We start from the raw sequence: 25,491 nt of genomic DNA on the forward strand, positions 1-25,491 counted from the left end.
AAAAGCAAGTGCAGATGGGCAAGTAACCTCCTCTTCCTGGCTGGCAAATAGAGGAGGCTGGTATCCATAAACACATTGGAAAGGGGACATACCGATGGCAGAGCAGGTCAGAGAATTGTGTGCGTACTCCACCCATGTCAATTGCTGCGACCAGGAGTGGGGGTTGCGTGAAGTCATGCATCGCAGTGCCTTCTCGAGCTCCTGATTAGCCCGCTCTGACTGCCCATTGGATTGGGGATGGAATCCGGAAGTCAGACTGACTGTGGCTCCCAGCAGGTGACAGAACTCCTTCCAAAAAGCGGAGGAGAATTGTGGACCACGGTCAGAAACTACATCCTTTGGCAGTCCGTGGATCCGGAAGACGTGTTCCAGGACCACCTGGGCGGTCTCCTTGGCGGTTGGGAGCTTGGGGAGGGGAATGAAGTGTGCCATCTTGCTGAAACGGTCAACTATGGTGAGAATGACGGTCATGCCCCTTGAAGGGGGCAGCCCCGTGACAAAGTCAAGGGCGATGTGAGACCAGGGACGTCTGGGCACAGGCAGGGGCTGCAGCAATCCGGCTGGGGGCTGGCAGGACGACTTGTGTTGGTTGCAGATGGGGCAGGCTTGGACGAATTCCCGTACATCCTTTCTCAGAGAGGGCCACCAGAACCTCTGGGCGAGCAGGTTGTAAGTGCGGGTGGAGCCAGGGTGACAAGCTAGGCGGGAGTCATGTCCCCACTGAACGACCTGGGACCTCAGGTCTTCGGGGACAAAAAGGCGGTCAGCTGGGCAAGTGCTGGGACCTGGCTGGTTACGGAGAGCCTCCAGCACCTGTTCCTCAACAGCCCAGGTCAGAGCTGCAACGATGCAGGGACTTGGCAGAATCGACACAGGGTCCTTGGAGGGGGTGTCATCCTTCTGGAATTGACGGGAGAGGGCGTCTGGCTTGGTGTTACGTGATCCAGGCCGGTATGACAGAGTGAAATTAAACCTGGTGAAGAACAGGGCCCAGCGGGACTGCCTGGAGTTCAACCGTTTGGCCGTGCGGATGTACTCCAAGTTCTTATGATCGGTCCAAACGAGAAATGGAATGGTGGACCCCTCCAGCCAGTGACGCCACTCCTCCAATGCAAGCTTCACAGCCAGCAGCTCACGGTTCCCTATGTCGTAATTGCACTCAGAGGGGGACAACCGACGTGAGAAAAAGGCACAGGGATGGAGCTTCCTATCCTCCGCAGCCCACTGAGAAATCACAGCACCAACTCCCACATCCGAGGCGTCCACCTCCACAATGAATTGCCGGTCCACATCAGGCATCTGGAGGATGGGAGCGGAGGTGAACCTCACCTTGAGGGTACTGAAGGCTTTGTCGGCTGCTGGGGTCCAGGTGAAGGGTTGCTTGGTGCTGGTTAGAGCAGTGAGAGGGGCAGCAACGGTACTGTAGTTCCGGATAAACTTTCTATAGAAGTTAGCAAACCCCAGAAACTGTTGCAGCTTCTTTCTGTTCTCCGGAACTGGCCATGAAGTGACTGCTGATACTTTGGCAGGATCCATTTGGATACTTCCCTCTGCCACTATGTACCCCAGGAAGGCCACTGTCTTGACGTGAAACTCACATTTCTCTGCCTTGGCGTAGAGGGAATTCTCCAGAAGACGATGAAGGACTTGCTGGACATGGCGGGTGTGTTCAGACAGGTTTCTGGAGTAGATTAAGATGTCATCCAGGTAAACGAAGACAAACTTGTTTAACATGTCCCGCAGTACATCATTCACTAGAGCCTGGAACACAGCAGGAGCATTGGTGAGGCCAAAAGGCATAACCAGATACTCGTAGTGGCCTGTTGGTGTATTGAATGCGGTTTTCCATTCATCTCCCTCCCGGATCCGCACTAGGTGGTAAGCGTTTCTGAGATCCAACTTGGTAAAAACAGTGGCTCCCTGGAGCAACTCAAAAGCAGAGGTGAGCAGAGGCAGAGGGTAACGGTTTTTCACTGTGATGTCGTTGAGTCCCCTGTAGTCGATGCAGGGGCGAAGAGATCCGTCCTTCTTCCCCACAAAGAAGAAGCCAGCACCAGCAGGAGATGAAGATGAACGGATTAATCCTGCGGACAGAGAGCCATTGATGTAGTCCTCCATGGACTTTCTTTCAGGAGCAGACAACGAATAAAGACGACCCTTTGGAGGGGCTGTTCCAGGGAGGAGGTCGATGGCACAGTCGTACGGTCGGTGAGGGGGCAGAGATGTGGCTCTTGCTTTGTTAAACACCTCTCTGAGACCATGGTAGCATTCTGGGACATTGGAGAGGTCAGGAGCAGAGTTAGTAGGTACTGGCCGAGGGGGTAGTGCGGCAGCAAGCAGGCAGGTTCGGTGGCAGTCCTCTCCCCACTCCCTGATCACCCCGGTCACCCAGTCGAGCTGAGGGTTGTGCCGGCGGAGCCATGGGTAACCCAGGATGAGGGGTTGGCCTGGAGAGGGGAGCAGGTGAAACTGGATAGTTTCTTGATGGTTTCCGGACAGACCCATCGAGACCGGGGCCGTGACATGAGTGACCGATCCGAGTAAGTGTCCGTCCAGTGCCCGGGCAGGAATAGGAGGTGTCAAACGGAGGTTCTCCAGTCCCAGTTGGCGTGCCAGCTTGATGTCCATTATGTTGGCTTCGGCGCCAGAATCCACCAGAGCAGCCAGGGTGTGAGTTGAGTCAGAGAGGCGGAGGTGAACTTGCAGCAGGGGTTTGCGGTCGGAGGACTGGATGGTCATTGAACTCAACCGGACTCCCCCTATGCCCGGTGAGCTTCGGCCCTTTAAAGGGCAGGTTACCACACGATGTCCATCACCTCCACAATAGAGGCAGAGGTTTGAGGTGAAGCGGCGCTGGCGCTCTGCAGGAGTGAGAGAGGCTCGCCCAATCTCCATAGGCTCAGACTGATCAAGCTGACCTGGGTGAGTGGCAGTAGATGACAGGAGCCCAGTCGGATCTCTCCGAATGCCGGTAGTAGGTGGACCTTGGCGCCCCCTCTCACGACGACGGGTCTGTATCCTTCTGTCGATCCTGACAGTCAGTGCGATGGCTTCATCAAGAGTGGAAGGCAGTTCATGGGAGACCAACTCGTCCTTGATATAGTCAGCCAAACTATGGAAGAACGCGTCCACCAACGATGGTGTGTTCCAAGAACTTCGTCTAGCCAGGGTTCGGAAGTCGATGGAATGGTCTGCGACTGTACGTCTGCCTTGTCGAATACTGAACAGTTCACGAGACGCCTCTGCGGTTGGTGAATCCAGGTCAAACACCTTCAGCATCTCCTCAGCAAACAGGTCGAAGGTTGCACATGCGGGGGTTTGACGTTCGAACTCTGCTGTTCCCCAGAGTCGAGCTCGGCCCGTCAGGTGAGTGATGGCATACCCAACTTTAGCCCCCTCCGTGGCGAAGGTCCTTGGCTGCAAGGAGAACTGAAGTCGGCAGCTAGTCAGGAATGGCCGGACCTGGGTTGAATCGCAGTTGAACCGCTCGGGGTTTCCAATCTTGGGTTCCGGAGCAGCGGCTGCAATGACCGGGGCAGGTAACTCGGGGGCAGGGCTGGTGGGCAGACTGGCTGGGGTAAGGTTGGTGAGGAGTTGAATGATCATGGCGAGTTGTTGTTGCTGCTGCTGGAACTGCTGCTCATGCTCATCGGTTTCCATGTCGGGGAAAGTGTGCGCTGAGTCCATAATGGTCAGATCGTACTGTCACGGTTCAGACAGACGACCAGAGGACCACAATTGCGTCACACCAGAAAGTTTATTAAAACTTAAGGGAAAAGGGAAGTAGGGAGTGAATGAAGGCTCCAGGGGTAACAGGGATCCCGTCCAATGTGCTGGGTCTGTGCCCCCCCCAGTGGCAGCGATGCGTCCTATGAAGCCGGTGGTGGGTGGTCCAGAAGTCCTGGGGAGGGGGAGACACAGACACAACAGGGCGGAATGAAACAAGGCAGCAGTACAGTTCAAGGGAAATCCAAAATACGTAGTAGCAAGGCAGAAGGCTGGTCAGAGTTACCGGGATAGAAGAGTAGTCAGGAGTCGTTATGGCAGAAGCAGGTCTGGATCTCCTGGGGCAGAAGAGTATCCAAAAATTCAGGCAGGTCCGGGGTCACAAAACCAGGGTGAGCCAGAAGCGCGAGCAAACAGGTTCCGGGTGTGAGCTTTGCAGACGATCTGACACCGGAGAGCTGAAAGACAGGGCCTTAAATACTGGGAGAGGTAGTGGGTAATGCAGCGCAGCTGGCAGAGTAATTAGAGCAGAGCAGAGCAGGGACAGGTGGAGCTAGTTAGGCTGAGTAGAGAGAGTGGTGAGCAGAGTGGAAGAAAATTAAGGTGGTAACCCGGTGGAGTGAGAGGCTCATGACAACATTCTTATCCCCCAATGACAAAATCTACCCACATTTGGCAGGTGGCGGGTGTTAATTTCCAACCCTGAATATAGCACAGCAGGGTAGATTAGAGTACAGTTCAGTACAGTGCAGTAGGTTACTGTACTGTACTGTGCTATCCAAACTTGTGAAATATGTCTATGATAGGTTCCGATTTCACCCATTCTGGTCCGTCTGTGGACAGTAACATCAAGGCCAGGGTGGACTGACCAAATTTCAACTACTTTTCAACATCCATGGACCTCCAGTGTTGGTTGGTGCTCAGTGGGTGAGGATGCTCATGGGTAGGTGTCAGTAAGAGCTGGGAGAGGTGACATTAACTGGAGAGTGAGAGAGGCAGAGAGAGAGAAAGGGAGAGTGAGAGGTTTTCCAGACTCTTGGTTTGAGCACCAGACAATGGATAGACAAAGAAAACAACACAGCAGGAACAAACCAGGCATCTGCTCTGTACATATCAGACCATGGCCTTTATCTCTCAGGAGTAGTAGAGTGAACCTCAACCCCCATACATCCGGAGCACTACACTACCCAGGGCCCGCATAGACCACACTGACACAGCAAGAGCAGGGGCCATATGTTTCAAGCGTCTCAGAGTAGGAGGGCTGATTTAGGAACAGTTTTGTAATTTAGATCACAATGATTACATGGACAGGGGGGACCTGATCCTAGAACAGACCCATAGAGCACACACACAGCCCCACACTGAGCTGTTCTACTCAATCTAAAGCCACCGCGTCAGGAGCAGAAATGACCCTCATAACTCACCCATCTCAAATGGCACTGTGTCACATAGGTCACATCTCACAGTGCTAGATCATCATTCAGTGTCACACATAAAATATTGCCTAGGATTGTAATTCACTAGGCAAGACCAGAACACGCTGTACAGAAGTAGTACCACGATGTACAATCAGAATTCACATGGCTTTGATACATCAACAGTCTAATTCACAAATCACCTTGTGTAAATGTTTTCAAATATTAGCCCTATCCTATTCCATCACTTTCTGCATTGGAACAGACAAGTTAGTCATCGTCATTCGTCATATGTGTAGAAGCTGGGTGAGAAATTCTGAGAATGACATTGTGGAAGCAAAGAGATGATAACTGCTGTGTGCAGGGCCTGTTATGCTGCAGTGCGATACTGCTAGACCCCTGTGAGGTGTGAACATTTCTGTTTCTGGTGAGCTCTGTCTGTTTCTGAGTGATAGGGGATGGAACACCACAGCCACTTACAAAGACTAACATCCTGGTCAGTTTGTTTTCTCCTTTAGTAATACATCTGAACTGGGAGGGGGAAATATTTGACATTGCTCAAGGTTAATTTGGCCTTACTGTGCATTACTTGTTTCAGTCAGGACCCAGTCCAGTCAGTACAAGGTGCCAAAAACGTTGAGAGTAGCTGAGCCCATCCAGCGGCTATGTCTACACTAAGCACTTTATCACAGAAAATCAATTACGTTTTTTTATTAGCCACCACATCCTCCTGCATCCACCGCCACTGTATGGCCAAATGTTAGAGTCCTGCCACACAGAAGAGTGAGACACTGGCACAGCATTATGATGACAAACTGCAGTAAGGGCACTCTAGGCTGCTGACAGGGACCAAACCCTACAGTGAATCCAGCACGACTAGAAGGAACATTCTGGAGAAACTGGATGAGGCAACGGAATCAATAGGCCTAGTATCATGGCACTTTTCAGTCAGTAAAATTCATAGCAGCCTGGGACACAAAAACAGTATCATCATCATCACAGACTGAGACAAACCAGTGTGTCACCATCTGGAAGAACACTGTGATCAAATCATGCTGATCCAACAGAGCTGGATCCAAGCTGGGGCCATCTGAGGCTAGCTAGGGGATTCCTCAGTGAGGACAGAGAAAGGTCAAGTGCAGGTTATGGTGAGAAAAAGACAACTTGCCAAAACACCTATAATTTGGGTGACCAATATGAGGTAAGGCAGAGCTGTCTTGTTAAGAAGAACTGGTTATGATGTACCGTAGGCAGCAAGCACTGACAGAGCAAGAGGGTCATTGAGTTGCATTGAGTTTGCTGTTTAACTGTAACAAGGTTTACAGCTCTGCTGAATACTGTGACTCACTTTAGAGTGCATGTTACACTAAGAGGAACTGTGCATCAGTTCACAAAGCCACAGAGGGCTGAGGAAGAGACGTGTGATAATTCCACTGGTTCTCACACTGTGTGTGTGTGTGTGTGTGTGGGTGCGTGTATATGCACATTTTACTATACTTGTGAGTACCAGAAGTCCTCACAAGAATAGTAAATCAACAAAACATTTAGAGAAGTGAAGACATTTTGCCTGTCCTCACTTGTAAAAAGGCTATTTTAGGCTTAGGGGTTAGGGTAAATAGGTATCAATTGTTGGTCCCTTTTAATTCACTACATTCCTAAAGAAAATAATGTACTTTTTACTCCTTACATTTTCCCTGACACCCAAAAGTACTTGTTACATTTTGAATGCTTAGCAGGACAGGAAAATGGTCCAATTCACAGACTTATCAAGAGAACACGTGGTCATCCCTACTGCCTCTGATCTGGTGGACTCACTAAACACAAGTGTTGGAGTATGCCCCTGGCTATCCATAAATTTAAAAAACAAGAAAGTCGTGCCGTCTGCTTTGCTTAATATAAGAAATGTGAAATTATTTATACTTTTACTTTTGATACTTAAGTATATTTAGAACCAAATACTTTTAGACTTTTACTCAAGTAGTATTTTACTGGGTGACTTCCACCTGAGTAACTTTCTATTAGGGTATCTATACTTTTACTATGTAGAAGTAGTATGACAATTGGGTACTTTTTCCACCACTGTGTGTGTGTCTGCGTGTGTGTCTCTTATGAAGCTAGACCGGCCACTACATCTTGACTTGAGGATGATTACAGAGGTCTGTTTAGGGAAGACTCCCTCAGGAGAATCCAGGAAGCTCTCCTCTGTATGACTGCTGTACTGTGTATCAGTCTGGTCATCCCCCTGTCGTCTGCTGCTGCAGTACAGTTACATCAGTCTCTGAAACTGTGGGCTTGTGACTAGAGATCAGACATTAGGCCTTACACATTTACTTCTAATTCCTCCCCAAAGCCCTATAGGCCTTTTCAAGGTGGACAGAACATCACGTTTATGATGGACATTGGACACAAAAACATCTTTACAGTTGTGTTAATGTAGGATAAATGCTTCGCATAGTCTATCTGTCATCTCAATAGGTTCATATGATAACAGAAAACAAAGCATTCACAACTTTGTCATAACATTTTTTTGGGGTCATTTAGCAGACCCTCTTATCCAGAGTGACTAGACTAACAGTATAACTGTTTTGACATCTTGTCATATAGGTCTCGGCTAATGACAAACACTTTCTGCAAGGCTGGTGTAAAACTCACCTAAGGATATTCAGTATCAACACAGAGATCTGCCTTGTTCTCCTTTCTCTGCTGCTGCTAGCTACATCCAACAACTTACTGCACCAAACCCCTGCAGCCAGCCTCTCCTCTCCTCCCCCCAGTGCTGCTCGCCCCAGCCTTGGACCAGAGCCCAGTGCTCAAAGGCAGCCTCAGCATCATTGTCCGCTGCTACAGCCCCAGCATGAGTACCTACACACACACACACACACACACACACACACACACACACACACACACACACACACACACACACACACACACACACACACACACACACACACACACACACACACACACACACACACACACACACACACACACTTTGATAGAATAACACACAGCCAACCTGCCACAGCCAACTGTCACAACCTTTGGGCTACAAACATTACAACATTAACATTAGCTGGAGTGTGTTGCATAAAGACGACATTGCCTGCAACAGATGGGCACTGCAGCATTGACAGGAGCAGGTAAGGGTACCGGCTCAAAACTCACCACAGACTGTGTGTGTGTGTGTGTGTGTACCCTCACCGCAAAGCTATTTTAAGGAGGTTCTCTAAACAATCCAACACCATGGCCAATCCCCAGGATTAATTTAAGAGGACAGGACATGCATAAAACATGACAGACGCAGACAGAGAGAGAGGGGGAGAGAGAGAGTGGGGAGACAGAGCAGAAATACACCCAGTGTAATATGGTATGCACAGACGCCTCTCAGTGCAGCAAGAGCAACAAACCAGCGGATTGACAGATATAGGAGGAGGCACAGAGACCGGGAGAGAGGTATAAACAAAGACTGAATCCATACAATGCTAAATACTGCAGCATTGTATGCTATCTGCTCTGTGCTACAAGCACACACATCTACACGGTCGTTCAGAGGAGAGGAGGGGGAGAAGAAGAAGAGAGATAGAGGGAGCGATGCTGGAGAGTGGAGCCTCAGCCCCAGCCAAGATGATCTAGTCTAGTCTAACACCCACCTCTGCTCAGTGCGCTGGCTGCTGCTGGTTCCTGACGCAGCGATCTGAGCCTCCTGACACAGGACTGGGATGGAGGTAGAGCAGAGCAGGAATGGTACAGCCAGCTTCCAAGAGGAAAAACACAGAGAGACGAGAGGAGCGAAGAGTGAGGAGGAATGAGAGGACTGGTGGATGGCCTCCCCTCTAGTATGTGTTCCTGTGTCAGTGGCTGTGTGTCTGAGCATGAGACAGATAGAAAGACAGAGACAAGGAGAGAGAGGGATAGAGAGAATGAATGTGTGTGTGATGAGTGAACCTAGAGAGTCAGTGAGAGTCACTGAGAACAGATGCAATAAAGGCACTCCCTCCCTCCCACACACACACCTCCCTTTGCACTGTCAGCGCTAGAGTAAGCATACGGAGGAACAGAGGGAGAGCGTGAGAGACAGACAGAGAAGGTGGGGAGAAGAGAGGGAAGCGGGAAACAGCTTCCTCCAATATTAATTCAATGATGATTGGAGAGGATGGAGACGATAGCAGGGGATGCCTTTTCAGCCTTCTGATGGCAGGGAACCATTTTCTCAGACACAAGGGCAAGGCTGTGTAGCTAATCACTGAAGCACAAAGAAAAACATGGATTAGGTTCAAAGACTGGCAAATCTGATCAAGCTTATGTGTGCTTGAGTGGTTTAGTTGTTTACAAATGTTATCTGGACCATAGGAAAGCATTGGCCAATTAAGCTCAATAGCAGTCCAAGTTCCAATTCTAGAAAAACAAGCCATTCAAAATGAATAAGAGCAGGGCAGTAAGCCTCCATTTGGAACTTGGCAAAATATCTAATTCATTGCTCTTCCTCTTTTTGTTTATTTTCTCTGTGTATGTTTGTGGGGCTATGGTTTTCAGCTCAGTTTCCCTGATTGTGTTAGTGTACGCCTCAGTGTGCGTGTAGCCCAGAGCCCAGGGGGACAAATGTGGCTCCACTGTTGCGCACTACTGTCCTTGGCCTCTCTCTCCGAGCTAAAACCCGGTCACGACATCGCCAGCTTCTGTTCCAGCAGCTCCACCTCGACACATGTCCCAGCAGTGAAGGGTGTCACTCAGACAGCTATGCATCCAGAGTAACAGTGCCATGCTGTATTAGAACAGATCCCCATGCATTTTCATTGGGTAGTTTGAGGAACCCTAGATAGATCAAGGAGAACACTACTTGGGCTTCTTCTATAATCCCTTTTCCTTCAACATGACCCATGAAGGGAAAATGGTATCTTCCAAATTGCATATTACACATTGATAAATGTGTAATAGATCTAGCTTGATTCAGTGACATGATTCAGTAATAGTCTAAACTGATCTCTATTCCTGCTGCTCCACTGCAGCACCCTCCATTCCTGCTGCTCTTACATAACCACCATTTCCACCTCCATTGCTCCCAGGTGATTGTGTGCTGTATGCTGCTGTGTAACCAGAGTGAGTGTCTGAAGTGAATTAGGATGCTGCCCTCTGAATCGGAGCCAGACAGCACCATGAGGGAGGGCTGGGCGCTGCTCCTGTTCCTGCCAGGTGTTTAAGTGTTTGCCTCCTCACTACCAGCTGGGCACTTCAGAACAGCCCATCCATTTATATTAACCCCTCACTCACTACCAAGTGCCAGCACAGAAATGCAAGGCGTATAACTGAGACTTGGATTTATTACCTGGAACCAGACCAAAACGTTCTCATATTAGTTCCTCTGGATTCACATATACATTATTACATGGTAATGCCACAGGAAACCAAAAACAAAGGAACGGTCAAACTCTAGCTATGTACAGTAGATGAGGAAATTTTGATTGCATCTTCGTAAATCAATGAAAACAGGTTGAGCTGTTCATCAGTGCCTCTGACTGACGCATCATGGCGAGTGAGTGAGCCCCGTTGTCCTGAGAGGATAGCTCCTGAGTTGGCTTGGGAGGTATCCAGATTGTTATACCTTCATACCAACCTTGTGCCAAACTGGGATATTCGGTAATACCAGCACGGAACACAAGGGGCGATATTTTCAAACCACACTGAGCCTCTGTAATCCTAAGGTTAGCAATGCTAACAAGTACATGTAAAATCCCATAGAGAATGCTAACTAACTGCTAACGAGCGCACTGCGAACATTTATAATATAATAATAATAATATGCCATTTAGCAGACGCTTTTATCCAAAGCGACTTACAGTCATGCGTGCATACATTTTGTGTATGGGTGGTCCCGGGGATCGAACTCACTACCTTGGCGTTACAAGCACCGTGCTCTACCAGTCTCTGACCTAAACTATTTGCAGGACAGACATCCCAGCTCATAAAGTTATACAAGTAACTCCAAAATGCTACTCACAGTTTGCTCCACGCACAAAACAAATAATAGACAGCACGGCTCTTGATCAGGAGGGGATTCTCTGCTGTTATCATGCGAAGCTAGATGTTTTAATAAGAAGCTAACCACTTAGCTTATAGCTAACTAGCTACTAAATTAGCAAACCAAATGCACAACTATAGAGGATTTAGCTAATTTTAGACCGTTAACTTATAACTATTAAGTTATCTAGCTGGCAAACATTTAGTTGTGAATTCCATACTGTAACTACATTACCTGGTGTGTGCTGCACAAAAGTGAGTGATTCACAAGGCTTCGGTCTGTCATCAACGAGTCAGGACTACCGGTAAGCTTCATAATGAAAAATTATGTGACAGCTGAAATGAAGAATGCAATCTTCTTTATATCCTAACGTATTGCACATGTTGACTGCAGGTATTTACCTAAAAAGTAGCTACAGATATTCCAATTTATTTTAAGAAATTCAAATAAATTGTTTCATCGGTATTGAAAAACCATGCCGTGGCTATTTCCACGGTATATACAGTGCCTTCAGAAAGTATTGATACCCCTTGACATATACCACATTTTGTTGCGTTACAGCTGTAATTCAAAATGGATTAAATATATGTATTTTCTCACCCATCTACACACAATACCCCATCATGACAAAGTGAAAACATGTTTAGACATTTTTGCTAATTTATTGAAAATGAAATACAGAAATGTAATTTACATAAGTATTCACAGCCCTATACACATTAGAGTCACCTTTGGCAGCGATTACAGCTTTGAGTCTTACTGGTTAAGTCTCTAAGAGCTTTACACACCTGGATTGTACAAGCTCTGTCAAATTGGTTGTTGATCATTGCTAGAAAGCCTTTTTCAAGTCTTGCCATAGATTGCTCCCGAGTGGCGCAGAGGTCTAAGGCACTGCATCTCAGTGCTTGAGGCGTCATTACAGACCCCCTGGTTCAATTCCAGGCTGTATCACAACCGGCCGTGATTGGGAGTCCCATAGGGCGGTGCACAATTGGCCCAGCGTCGTCCGGGTTTGGCCATTGTAGGCCGTCATTGTTAATAAGAATTTGTTCTTAACTGACTTGCCTAGTTAAATAAAATAAATCATCTTGGTAAGCAACTCCAGTGTATATTTGGCCTTGTGTTTTAGGTTATTGTCCTGCTGAATGGTGAATTTGTCTCCTAGTATCTGTTGGAAAGCAGACTGAACCAGGTTTTTCCTCTAGGATTTGGCCTGTGCTTACCTCTATTCCATTTATTTTTGTCATAAAAAACTCCATAGTCCTTGCCGATAACAAGCATACCCATAACCAATGTTCCCTCTAATTTTTCTCAGCACTGAGAAAATGTCAGGTCTGCTGAGCGCAAGCTTGAACGTTGTGAAAATTCTGTGCAACTTCCACTGAGGCTGTACCCGCTTTAAGTTACAGTTTTAACAGTGGCCAAGTAGGTTACTGTGGCTATGTGATCATAATGATGTAGGCCTACCAGAGTGTCCTACCATTAAAAACAATGGAGAAAATGCATCCCATAACATTTTAACATGGAAATAGCTGTTCTATCATTCAGCCTACAGTAGCAGCCAATGTGTGGTGTTCAATGTAGGCCTGCCTACATTCCATGATACTTTAGAAAAAAACATGAAGGGTTTGACATTAACCCGTTTATCTACTTGTCCTTCAGACAAGGAGGTGACTGAAAATGTTGTTGTGTTGTTTGATGCAAGAAACCACTTTACAAAATAAAATACATGATTATTTCCATACCATTATTACAGAGAATCAGACAAATTATGCTACCCTCTGCCTATTGGCTACTTAGTTTATTCAAGACTGTCTCAAAATACAACACTGCCCCTTTAAGAAAAGAAAAGCGCTTTACCTGACTCACTTTTCAAAGATGTATAGAAATGTGCACGTTTTGTGCTCTTGTAGGAAGCAATCACTCCCCTATTGCTGACTACAAATTATCTATAACTGCACTAATAACTCACTAACTAGCAAAGTATATTAACAAAATGTGCACACACGGCTACAAAGCTCTTGCTTTGATCTCAAAACAAGCACATCTACTCACAACCCATCATGCTGTAAACAGTCCAGTTCAAAGTAAACGGCACAGATCCATGGCAATGGTCTATTTGCATATGGGCCTACTTTGATTGGTTATGCCGCACCAGTCTGTGTCTGTGTAGAGTCCTGCATGTCAATGCAATATAATACTACTCCGATGCGTTCTGCCTACAACAAAATCTCTTGTATAGTTTTGCACACTAAGTCTTGCATAGTTCGTTTTGTTTTGGTATGTTGCATTGAAAGTGGCTAAAATTGTGTTGATTCGATCACAATTGCCACAGTAAAGGGAAACTTGATAGTGTTAACTAACAGGGAAAACTGAAGTTCAATCTCCTGCTTCTCTCCGTGTGATATTTATTCTGCACTCGAGTCCCGGGGAGCTGCGTGGCAGTCTTGGGGCTACTGCATGTCCACGCGCAGTTTAGAGGGAACATTGCCCATAACATGATGCAGCCACCAGCATGCTTTAAAATATGAAGAGTGGTACTCAGTGATGTGTTGTATTTGCCGCAAACATAACGCTTTGTATTCAGGACATAAAGTTAATTTCTTTGCCACATTTTTTGCAGTTTTACTTTAGTGCTTTACTGCAAACAGGATGCATGTTTTGAAATATTTGTACAGGCTTCCTTCTTTTCACTCTGTGATTTAGGTTACTATTGTGGAGTAACTACAATGATGTTGATCCATCCTTAGTTTTCTCCTATTACAGCCATTTAACTCTGTAACTGTTTTAAAGTCACCATAGAAATCCCTGAGTGGTTTCCTTCCTCTCCGTCAACTGAGTTAGAAAGGACGCCTGTATCTTTGTAGAGACTGGGTATATTGATACACCACCCAAAGTGTAATTAATAACTTCACCATGCTCAAAGGGATATTCAATGTCTGTTTGTTTTTTTGTTTTTTACAAATCTACCAATAGGTGCCCTTCTTTGCGAGGCATTGGAAAACCTCCCTGGTCTTTCTGGTTGAATCTGTTTTTCAAATTCACTGCTCGACTTAGGGCCTTACAGATAATTGTATGTGTGGGGTACAGAGATGAGGTAGTCATTCAAAAATCATGTTAAACACTATTATTGCACACAGAGTCCATGCAACTTATTATGTGACTTGTTAATCACATTTTTACTCCTGAACCTATTAGGCTTGCCATAACAAAGGGGTTGAAAACGTATTGACTCAAGATATTACAGCTTTTCATTTTTAATTAATTTGAAAAATATTATAAGAACAGAATTCCATTTTGACATTATGGTGTATTGCGTGTAGGCCAGTGACACAAAATCTCAATTTAATACATTTTAAATTCAGGCTGTAACAACAGAATGTGGAAAAAGTCAAGGGGTATGCATCCTTTCTCAAGAGATTGTACTATATACGGCCCAAGCCTACTCCTGAGACAGCCACAGAAGCCACTCTGTCTTCGCCAACTCTCATTGGGGGATTACTACACACTGTACAAGCAACCGGTATATACAAATAACAGGCTGAGGCATTAGTCTATAACTTCTTGTATTACACAGAGCATTACAAGCCTCACTAAGCCCATAACATAGTATGGAATGCAATGATTCAGTCCTCACTGGACTGAAGTGACCGGTCTCTCCTGACAGACATAAGAAAGAGGTGACTATGCAACTAACTAGGCCTACACCTGCAATACTATGTTGGTGAAGAGGGGTAGCGTGAAGTGAACATTTTGAATGCTGGGAAATACTGTTTGGGGAGGACACATTTTAGTGCTGAGCGCTTAGTGCTTTTTGAGGTCGGTTCGGTTTCAATTATTAAAAAATAAATCACGGTTTTCGAATACAATGATTTGAAAACGTTTTAAAGGAAATTCCAAAGCCATAAATAGTGAAAATGTTATTGCCAAAACATTGAAAATATTCCATTGTCTCTGTCAGGTCCACATTGGGTAGACATCAATAGAAAAATAGGAAATTACTATGAAATAATAAAATATTTCAGTTTATATTAATTCATTTTTCTTTGATTACTTTATTATTTTTCATTCCTTAAAGTAATCATCTCATCTCTGCTCAGGCTGTAGCAGTCAGCAAGCCAGGCCATCTAACGTTATGTGCTACCCATACTGTACTGTCTTTAGTCATACTATTTAGCTAGCCTGCCTAAGTATGCTGCAGAGCTGTCTGACGAAATCATTTAACTAGTTCTTCAAAGTAGATAAGGTATACTTTCACGAGCTGTCTCTGTCCCTCTCTTCGTTGTGTTGTTGATAGATTAATTTGTATTTTAAGAATAATGACTAAAGGATTTCACCCCAAATACAGTATAAATGTGTGAACGGTGTTGAGTTATAATGTAGTGTCAACCCACTAACAGAGGGGGAGGAGTTAGAAACTGCTGAGAAAGCATTCCAGGGTGAAGGGGACTGAGAAGCTGTTTAAAGGTGGGCGGAGCAAAGTGCCTTTGTGTGTCAGGGGGTATAAAGGCTGTATATGTATTTTTTGGCAGGAGAGCTCTCCATGATTAAAACATACAGATCATTCTTGTTGGTTGCGGACCTTCGTTTAATTCATGATTAAACCAGAGCCTTACACCCTCTGGGAATTATTCAAAGCATTAAGTTTGATTAATTAGAGATAGAAATTCTCGTGACAGTTGTGTACATTCCTTTCTCATACGGTCTATGCGGTCTGTGTGTATCTAACCTAACGTAGCAGGCTTAAAAATGGATCCATCCAGAGATCTGTATATAATGACGAGATGCTCATGTCTATGTCCTAATAATGTGAGTCGTTGTCCCGTAGGCGGGAAGGCAAGCGACAAGCTTAAGTCCAAAATAAGCCTATTGAAACGCATTGTGCTTATTTTGGACAGATTTTGGCAAGAGTGAAACCTCTCGTTTCACCTCTTCCTCTCTGATCAGTCTCTTGAGACTGAAAAAACTGGGGCAATGGCTTATGGTCACTGTAGTTAATTACCACGTTTCTGCGCTGAACTAGGTTGAACTAGTCCCGTGTAGCTCAGTTAGTAGAGCATGGCGCTTGCAACGCCAGGGTTGTGGATTCCATTCCCACGGGGGGCCAGTATGAAGAAAAAATACGTATGCTCTCTGGATAAGAGCGTCTGCTAAATGACTAAAAATATATATATATATTTTCTTAATGAAAACTACAACTCCCTTCAGCCTAGAGTCTCACATAGTTCTTGACTTAATTTCTTTGATTTCTCTTGTGAATGATTTTATTTCACTCTAGAGAAAAGGCGCTTTGGGCACACAAAAAAACGGAATTCAATGGAATTCAAGTAATTGAACCGACGTCAGTCAATTAGTTGTTTAATAACCCCCCCCCCCCCCCCCCCCCACACAAAAAAATTTGTGGTTAATTGCTCAGCACTAACACATTTATAGCCTCATACATATTAGCCTGCTACAGTGGGCTGCCCTTGAGTATTTTAGCTGTAAAGGCAAAAATGACAGCCATTTTCCAATTCATTATGATAGAATTCCAGTTACAAATGGCCGGCTTGGTATATTTTGCTTATGGAAATCCTAATTACATTATCAAAGGAGCACAGAAGACGGCCTAATAATTGATACAGTGATGAGTGCCATACCCACTGATAGAGTTCAGCCATTCTCATTAACACTGCAATTGGAAATGTTCTAGATCGAAATCTAATGAATCGCTTCAATTACCTTGTCATAACATCTCCAGAAATAAGTACTTCATCATCCTGCTGTGGAGCGCGCCACAACTCAAAGATCCCGCCAAACAATGTTCCCAATCCAGTGCTTCAAAGTCTATGCTAATTAGCCTATCAGGGATAACTTTGTGTCAAATATTGTACACAACCAAAACCAAAGCCTGAGTGTCATACTGTGCAGCCGTGAAGTGGTAGGCCTATGTCAACTCAACCGGTGCTCTGCTTCCTTGAATAACCCAATTTTCAATGGCATTCCAGGGGTATTCCAGGCAGTGAACTCTAATGTGCACCACAGTCAAAACTGTGTCAGTTTGTTTACTGATGTGAAGTGCCTACATGGAGGGTAAACAACATCTCAATGCTTCATGTCGCATTGAGATGTTGATCCTCTGCATGTGACCATCTCTTGTGTAGCATTTCTGATGCAAATGGTTTGCCAATTGAGTTCACTAGGCCTCAGCAGAACCTCTTCATTTCTCTATAGGGAGATCTAAATCAGGAGCTTCACAGATTTCTATAATTGCATCATTTAACCAATGAGACAGTGTGACTTCACCCTGGCCCTCCCCCACCCAGCACCACCCATCCCGAAATAGGAAGGCATACAGGCCTCCAGCTCTCTACTGTACAGCTGCTCAAGCAGAATAATACATGCTACCATGCATGTGCAACAGCGGAAAAATTTTAACATGTCATAAATAGGCTATCCAACTGGAAGATGACAACATAGTGACATGAATAAGACTGTGCCATAGGGTACCCTCAGCATTAAAGTCTGATGATGTTTGAAGCCTTACCCTGTCATCAATTCAGATGTTAATGACGCTTGAGTTTCACTGCTTTTGAATTTTAGCATAAGCTTGAATAACATATCATATACATTTATGTATAGGCATAACACAATATCTTTGAAGTCCTTTACAGATTGTGTTACATAACCACTACGAAATAAATATCTAATAGACATACACACTCATGCAATAGCGGACATCATGTACACAAACATTGTACACACAGTAGTCACACCATGATCTTGCTGCCTTGAACAGCAGCAGAAGATCCCCCGATGTGTTCTCAGAGCCTGGAGGTATTTTTGTTTGGTTGCCTTCACTAGGCCTATGTTATGTACTGTATGAGGAAAACGCTTAAGCTCCCCTTGTGGTTTCCCATTGCATCAGTCTGTTGCAGAGGCTACCACAAAAGAGTGTAGATGCAAGTCAGCTAAAAACTATTTGCTGTTTGAGAACGATTAACACTTATTTTCAATCATGTCTTCCGTTTTCCTTTCAACTCTCAAAACAGGAAGAAACATCATACAGCATACTGTATCAAAGTTAACTTGAGGAAGAAATTGTGGTTTTGCAATCATCACACATCTCCTATGAGTGTTAAAAGATCACAAAAGTAGAAGTGAAAAAGTATTAAGCATCAACTTAATAGTAAGCCAGTGGTGTGATTACAGTAGTTCAAAAGGGTCACCTATTACTATTAGCTAGGTACAGTACAGTAATGCTCTGTCTCACATGACAACTTTGATATCCCAACTTTCTGATAACCAGAAACATTTTACTTCAACCCTCCATCATAACACTTTCATGATATTGACAGTTGGTTATTACTGTTTTTGTCTCCTTATGACAACTGACATTACACTGTTATGACACAAACATGTATAAGCTATTATGTGTGAAGGTAGCAAACTGGCTTGGGTAAAACGTAATGGTAAAGTCGGTTGCCATTGTGTGTCTACAATGAAGTTGAGATTCCACTTGTTAGGATGCACAGCTGCAGTCCATGAAGGCAAGGTGTCTGATCAACCAGGTCTACACAACAAATTGCATTTATATGCATGGCAAATCGAATCCAGAGAGCATTGGCTTCTCTGACTGAAGGAATGTTGTTTTCAACAAATAATGTTAGTACCTACTGCTAGGACACTCCTTTCCCCAAGATGGGTGTTAATAGCTAAACATACAAATTACCTCAATTTAGGTTAAACCAACATAAGGTACCCTTGCCTTGGGCTACAGTTATTCTGGTGGCAGTCCTATTGAATGACCTTATCCTCTGGGCACAATTATAATGTGCTAGTTTAATCACCCATCACACGAAAATATCTGCAGAATGTGTGAATCTGCAGACTTGGGTTCAGACTCAAGACAGAGCCAATAGTGGCATGCAAGTCTCTGGTTCATGAGCTGTCAAGACGTTTACATTTGCTTTGAATAATCGATCACGAGTTTACTATGATTACCGTATGCACACAAAACTTCAAAAGGCAGTGATGATGAACAGCGTTTTTGTCAATGATGATGTATGTCTGTCTCTCCTTCACCGGTATTTTACTGTCGTGGTCGGGCACATATTGTACTAGCTATGCACACGCAGTCAAATCACAAGTAATTAACAATTAATGCTACTTTACACATCTGTTAGGTAACGTTACTTAATAATTGTAGGCTACTAGCTAGCGGAGCTAGTTTATTAAGCATCATACACTTGTGTAACAGCAAGCAAGCACGCTAACCTGGCCGGCTAGCTAACCCACTCATTTGCTTGATATAACTTGAGGCTGAACAATAACTTGGAAGTACCAGACTACATTGCCACGCCATTCGTATGCACAGAGATAACATGATTTGGTACCGTATACAGCAGCTAGCTTGCACCTACCTATGTTTCTTTTCAAGTCAAAAATCCTCTGCTCTGGTTCTGAAACAACAGCACCTTGTCTTTACCGCTTTGACATCTCCACCACGCGCTGCTTCAGACCCAAGCCTGTTTATTTGAAGGGATGCTTTCATTGGCTATTTACGTGAAGACACAATCAGGCTAAGATTTTCATTGGCCATACTCAATGTCAATCAACTGAACAGCTAGGTTTCCCGCGCCCACCAGTGATTTCGCAATCTCTTTTTACAATCAGTCAAATTATATTTATTTGAAGCTCTCACATCTGCTGTTTAGCCTACCTACATACTGCTGTCGACTACGACTACCAACAGCCGCACTGTAACGTTACCAATTCAATTTGATAATTGTCGATTCAGTAAGATTATTCATCCATAACCTGCTTGGTGCTTTGTATTATTTTCTTTGTGTGATGATGAAACACAAATGCAATTTTGATTTCATGCTGTGGCTACATTCTAAACTACTGGTCTTATTATTTCAGACTGTGTCGAATGAATACGCTCATAAAATTACCTCCAGTGTTGTTATACACTAAACAGAAATATGAACGCAACATGTAAAGTCTTGGTCCTATGTTTCATGAGCTGAAATAAAAGATCCCAGAAATTTTCCATACACACAAAAGGCTTATTTCGCTCAAATTTTGTGCATACATTTGTTTACATCCCTGTTACAGTGGCGACCCGTCATTCAGGGCAGGTGTGGCAGAGACCCACCTGTTTTGAGTTCCACCTGTTTAGCTTTTTGTTGTTGTTGTTGCCTGTTTTGTATGTTATTTTGGCATTATATCAAAAAACAAAAATTTATTTAAAAAATCTTTGAGTTAATAAAGTTGCATACAAACATGGTCTCTTTTTTTGCTTTCTTGAGTAAGGCAGCTCCAAAATGCAGGTGTTTCAGCCTACAGGGAGAGCACGAAAATTCAAGCCCCTTGGGTGCTGCCATAGAGTTACATTAGAAGTGCCCATCCAAGAAGGCTCAAGGTCATTGGCCACAGATAAAATGATGTCAAATCACGTTATATGTACCTAAGCTTTGATTGGACTGATCATGTCAACATCATACTTTCAAAATCTTAGCTAGCAAGCTAGGAGTCATCATCATGAATCAAGTCGACAATCTACTGGCAAATCCTTTTGAAATCCATATCAAGAGAAATTATGAAGAGAAATTATAGATAAAACGTATCGGTGCACATCGGCCATTGGACATAAACAAGTTGATAATCGCAAATGTAATAATGAGTGGTTTGTAAAGAATCAGTGGCTAACTGCATGCATTGCAAAGCAATCACTAGCCTGCTATTCAGTGGAGTTGGGGTGTGGTCCAAGTCTGGGTTTAAGGGTCTCTTTTCAAGCTTAAAAGGATAATCATTAAACGTTGGCCATGCTGTCAATCCAGCATGACTTCTGTTGCGTTCAAAACAACTGGACACTCGGAACTGGGATATCTCAGACTTCAGTGAGGCCAAGACAACTGGGAACTCGGAAAGAAATGAGCTCCGACTGGGAAAATAAGTTTTGAACGGTCATCCAACTCGAAATTCCAAGTCGGGAACTCTGGCCTCTTTCTAGAGCGCCGACCTGAAGATCACTGACATCATGATTCAACCTTGTTTTTTTCAGAGTTCCCAGTTGTCTTGAAAGCACCATAAATCCAGAGAATGCCAGACTTTGATGACAAAGTTTGATGAAAAATTTGCCACGAAGGACCGTCGCGCCACCTTCCTGTTCAAGTGTGCAGAGCACAACAAGGTGAGTCCATAAATGTCTTGTATGCTGCTGCATAAATGATGTAATATACCAGGGATATATGTATACAGTAGCTAAGAAAGTAATACTAAGTGTATGTTGTGTAGTAAGCTGTTAGTAGCCCATGTGCCTCACCCTAATAATTTGCTCCCTTTTCCCCTCATAATTTTGCCCACTGTTAAGCCTGTTTTAGAGAAATGTCATCATCGAATATTGTAAGAGCTTTCATTGTCTGCTTATATGCCCCCTTTATTTATCCTACGGTTCTGACTTGGTGTACAGGGAGAATACTGTAAGAACAGTCCATGTTCTGAACTCTGTCGCTGTACAGTCGTGGTCAAAAGTTTTGAGAATGACAGAAGTATTGGTCTTCATAAAGTTTGCTGCTTCAGTGTTATGAGATATTATTGTCAGATGTTACTATGGTATACTGAAGTATAATTACAAGCATTCCATAAGTGTCAAATGCTTTTATTGACAATTACATTAAGTTTATGCAAAGAGTCAATATGTGCAGTGTTGACCCTTCTTTTTCAAGACCTCTGCAATCCGCCCTGGCTTGGAGTTTGTCAAATTTGTGGGTTTTTGTTTGTCCACCCGCCTCTTAAGGATCGACCACAAGTTCTCAATGGGATTAAGGTCTGGGGAGTTTCCTAGCCATGGACCCAAAATGTCAATGTTTTGTTCCCTGAGCCACTTAGTTATCACTTTTGCCTTATGGCAAGGTGCTCCATCATGCTGGAAAAGGCATTGGTCGTCACCAAACTGTTCTTGGATGGTTGGGAGAAGTTGCTCTCGTAGGATGTGTTGGTACCATTCTTTATTCTTGGCTGTGTTCTTAGGCAAAATTGTGAGTGAGCCCACTCCCTTGGCTGAGAAGCAACCCCACATATAAATGGTCTCAGGATGCTTTACTGTTGGCATGACACAGGACTGATGGTAGCGCTCACCTTGTCTTCTCCGGACAAGGTGTTTTCCAGATGCCCCAAACAATCGGAAAGGGGATTCATCAGAGAAAATGACTTTACCCCAGTCCTCAGCAGTCCAATCCCTGTACCTTTTGCAGAATATCAGTCTGTCCCTGATGTTTGTTCCTGGAGAGAAGTGGCTTCTTTGCTGCCCTTCTTGACACCAGGCCATCCTCCAAAAGTCTTCGCCTCACTGTGCGTGCAGATGCACCCACACCTGCCTGCTGCCATTCCTGAGCAAGCTCTGCACTGGTGGTGCCCCGATCCCACAGCTGAATCAACTTTAGGAGACGGTCCTGGCGCTTGCTGGACTTTCTTGGGCGCCCTGACGCCTTCTTCACAACAATTGAACCTCTCTCCTTGATGATCCGAAAAATTGTTGATTTAGGTGCAATCTTACTAGCAGCAATATCCTTACCTGTGAAGCCCTTTTTGTGCAAAGCAATGATGACGGCACGTGTTTCCTTGCAGGTAACCATGGTTAACAGAGGAAGAACAATGATTTCAAGCACCACCCTCCTTTTAAAGCTTCCAGTCTGTTATTCTAACTCAATCAGCATGACAGAGTGATCTCCAACCTTGTCTTCGTCAACACTCTCACCTGTGTTAACGAGAGAATCACTGACATGATGGCAACTGGTCCTTTTGTGGCAAGACTGAAATGCAGTGGAAATGTTTTTTGGGGATTAAATTCATTTTCATAGCAAAGAGGGACAATTAATTGCAATTCATCTGATTACTCTTCATGACATTCTGGAGTACATGCAAATTGCCATCATACAAAACTGAGGCAGCAGACTGTGAAAATTAGTATTTGTGTCATTCTGAAAACTTTTGAACACGACTGTACATTTCAAAAGTGCTGAACAAATAATTATATTGACTATGTCCGTTCTGCTCACTCATTAATGTCTTAACCCAAATTACGGATTGCCTCTTATCAGCTCGTTGTCCCCTTATGCCATAGTTTGTACATCTCAATTGTCAGTAGAAACCACATTTGCATGTTAGCCATTAAGCATGTTAGCCATATAAGCCATGTTTTTTTAAAGGCAGTAAATGAGGCTGAATGAACTGTTTCGCTGCAAGACAAGGCTCCGCTGATAGCAGTGGTAAGGTGTTTGGACAGCTTTATGTAGGCCCTAACAGTTTGTGGGCACCGTTTGTCACCGTTATAGTGCAATTAATGTATTGTTTAGTGGCTTTGCTGGCATGCATCCCCCCCTCCACCCGATGTCAACGTTGTGAACAGTGCACCATGGTGGTGGTGGGGCTATGGTATGGGCAGGCATAAGCTACGGACAACAAACAAAATTGCATTTTATCAATGGCAATTTGAATGCACAGAGATACCGTGATGAGATCCTCAGGCCCATTGTCGTGCCATTCATCCGCCACGATCACCTCATGTTTCAGCATGATAATGTATGGACCCATGTCGCAAGGATCTTTACACAATTCCTGGAAGCTGAAATTGTCTCAGTTCTTCCATGGCCTGCATACTCACCAGACAAGTCACCCATTGAGCATGTTTGGGATGCTCTGGATCGACGTGTACGACAGCATGTTCCAGTTCCAGCCAATATCCAGCAACTGAAGAGGAGTTGGACAACATTCCACAGGCCAAAATCAACAGCCTGATCAACTCTATGCAAAGGAGATGTGTCGCGCTGCATTAGGGAAATGGTGGTCTCACCAGATACGGACTTGTTTTCTAATCCACGCCCCTACCTTTTTTAAAAAGGTATCTGTGATCAACAGATGCATATCTGTATTCCCAGTCATGTGAAATCCATAGATTAGGGCCTAAAGAATTTATTTCAATTGAATGATTTCCCTGCTGATTTTGTACGTTTGCCCACTGACAAAGAAATGATCAATCTATAATTTTAATGGTAGGTTTATTTGAACAGTGAGAGACAGAATAACAACAAAACAATCCAGAAAAATGCATGTAAAAAATGTTAGAAATTGATTTGCATTTTAATGAGGGAAATAAGTATTTGACCCCCTCTCAATCAGAAAGATTTCTGGCTCCCAGGTGTATTTTATACAGGTAACGAGTTGAGATTAGGATCACACTCTTAAAGGGAGTGCTCCTAATCTCAGTTTGTTACCAGTATAAAAGACACCTGTCCACAGAAGCAATCAATCAATCAGATTCAAAAATCTCCACCATGGCCAAGACCAAAGAGCTCTCCAAGGATGTCAGGGACAAGATTGTAGACCTACACAAGGCTGGAATGGGCTACAAGACCATCGCCGAGCAGCTTGGTGAGAAGGTGACAACAGTTGTTGTGATTATTCGCAAATGGAAGAAACACAAAATAACTGTCCATCTCCCTCGGCCTGGGGCTCCATGCAAGATCTCACCTCGTGGAGTTGCAATGATCATGAGAACGGTGAGGAATCAGCCCAGAACTACACGGGAGGATCTTGTCAATGATCTCAAGGCAGCTGGGACCATAGTCACCAAGAAAACAATTGGTAACACACTACGCCGTGAAGGACTGAAATCCTGCAGCGCCCGCAAGGTTCCCCTGCTCAAGAAAGCACATATACATGCCCGTCTGAAGTTTGCCAATAAACATCTGAATGATTCAGAGGAGAACTGGGTGAAAGTGTTGTGGTCAGATGAGACCAAAATGGAGCTCTTTGGCATCAACTCAACTCGCCGTGTTTGGAGGAGGAGGAATGCTGCCTATAACCCCAAGAACACCATCCCCACCGTCAAACATGGAGGTGGAAACATTATGCTTTGGAGGTGTTTTTCTGCTAAGGGGACAGGACAACTTCACCGCATCAAAGGGACGATGGACGGGGCCATGTACTGTCAAATCTTGGGTGAGAACCTCCTTCCCTCAGTGACCCAAAAGACACGGCCAAGGCAACAAAGGAGTGGCTCAAGAAGAAGCACATTAAGGTCCTGGAGTGGCCTAGCCAGTCTCCAGACCTTAATCCCATGGAAAATCTGTGGAGGGAGCTCAAGGTTCGAGTTGCCAAACGTCAGCCTCGAAACCTTAATGACTTGGAGAAGATCTGCAAAGAGGAGTGGGACAAAATCCCTCCTGAGATGTGTGCAAACCTGGTGGCCAACTACAAGAAACGTCTGACCTCTGTGATTTCCAACAAGGGTTTTGCCACCAAGTACTAAGTCATGTTTTGCAGAGGGGTCAAATACTTATTTCC

General features: G+C 44.6%; 1 protein-coding gene across 2 annotated transcripts in view; it reads right to left on the bottom strand.

Moving 5' to 3' along the window:
* Window positions 1-19,649, bottom strand: part of LOC311133788 (voltage-gated potassium channel subunit beta-2) — a gene marked incomplete at its 5' end in the record, with an annotated part of 159,970 nt that extends 140,321 nt beyond the window's left edge. For both annotated transcript variants that reach the window (XM_084167360.1, XM_084167359.1), the window contains one exon: window positions 19,563-19,649. The remainder of the gene's footprint in view (window positions 1-19,562) is intronic.
* Window positions 19,650-25,491: the final 5,842 nt, after the last annotated feature.

The sequence above is a fragment of the Coregonus lavaretus genome, assembly GCF_964263955.1.
Source record: "Coregonus lavaretus genome assembly, chromosome: 8".
NCBI lineage: Eukaryota > Metazoa > Chordata > Actinopteri > Salmoniformes > Salmonidae > Coregonus > Coregonus lavaretus.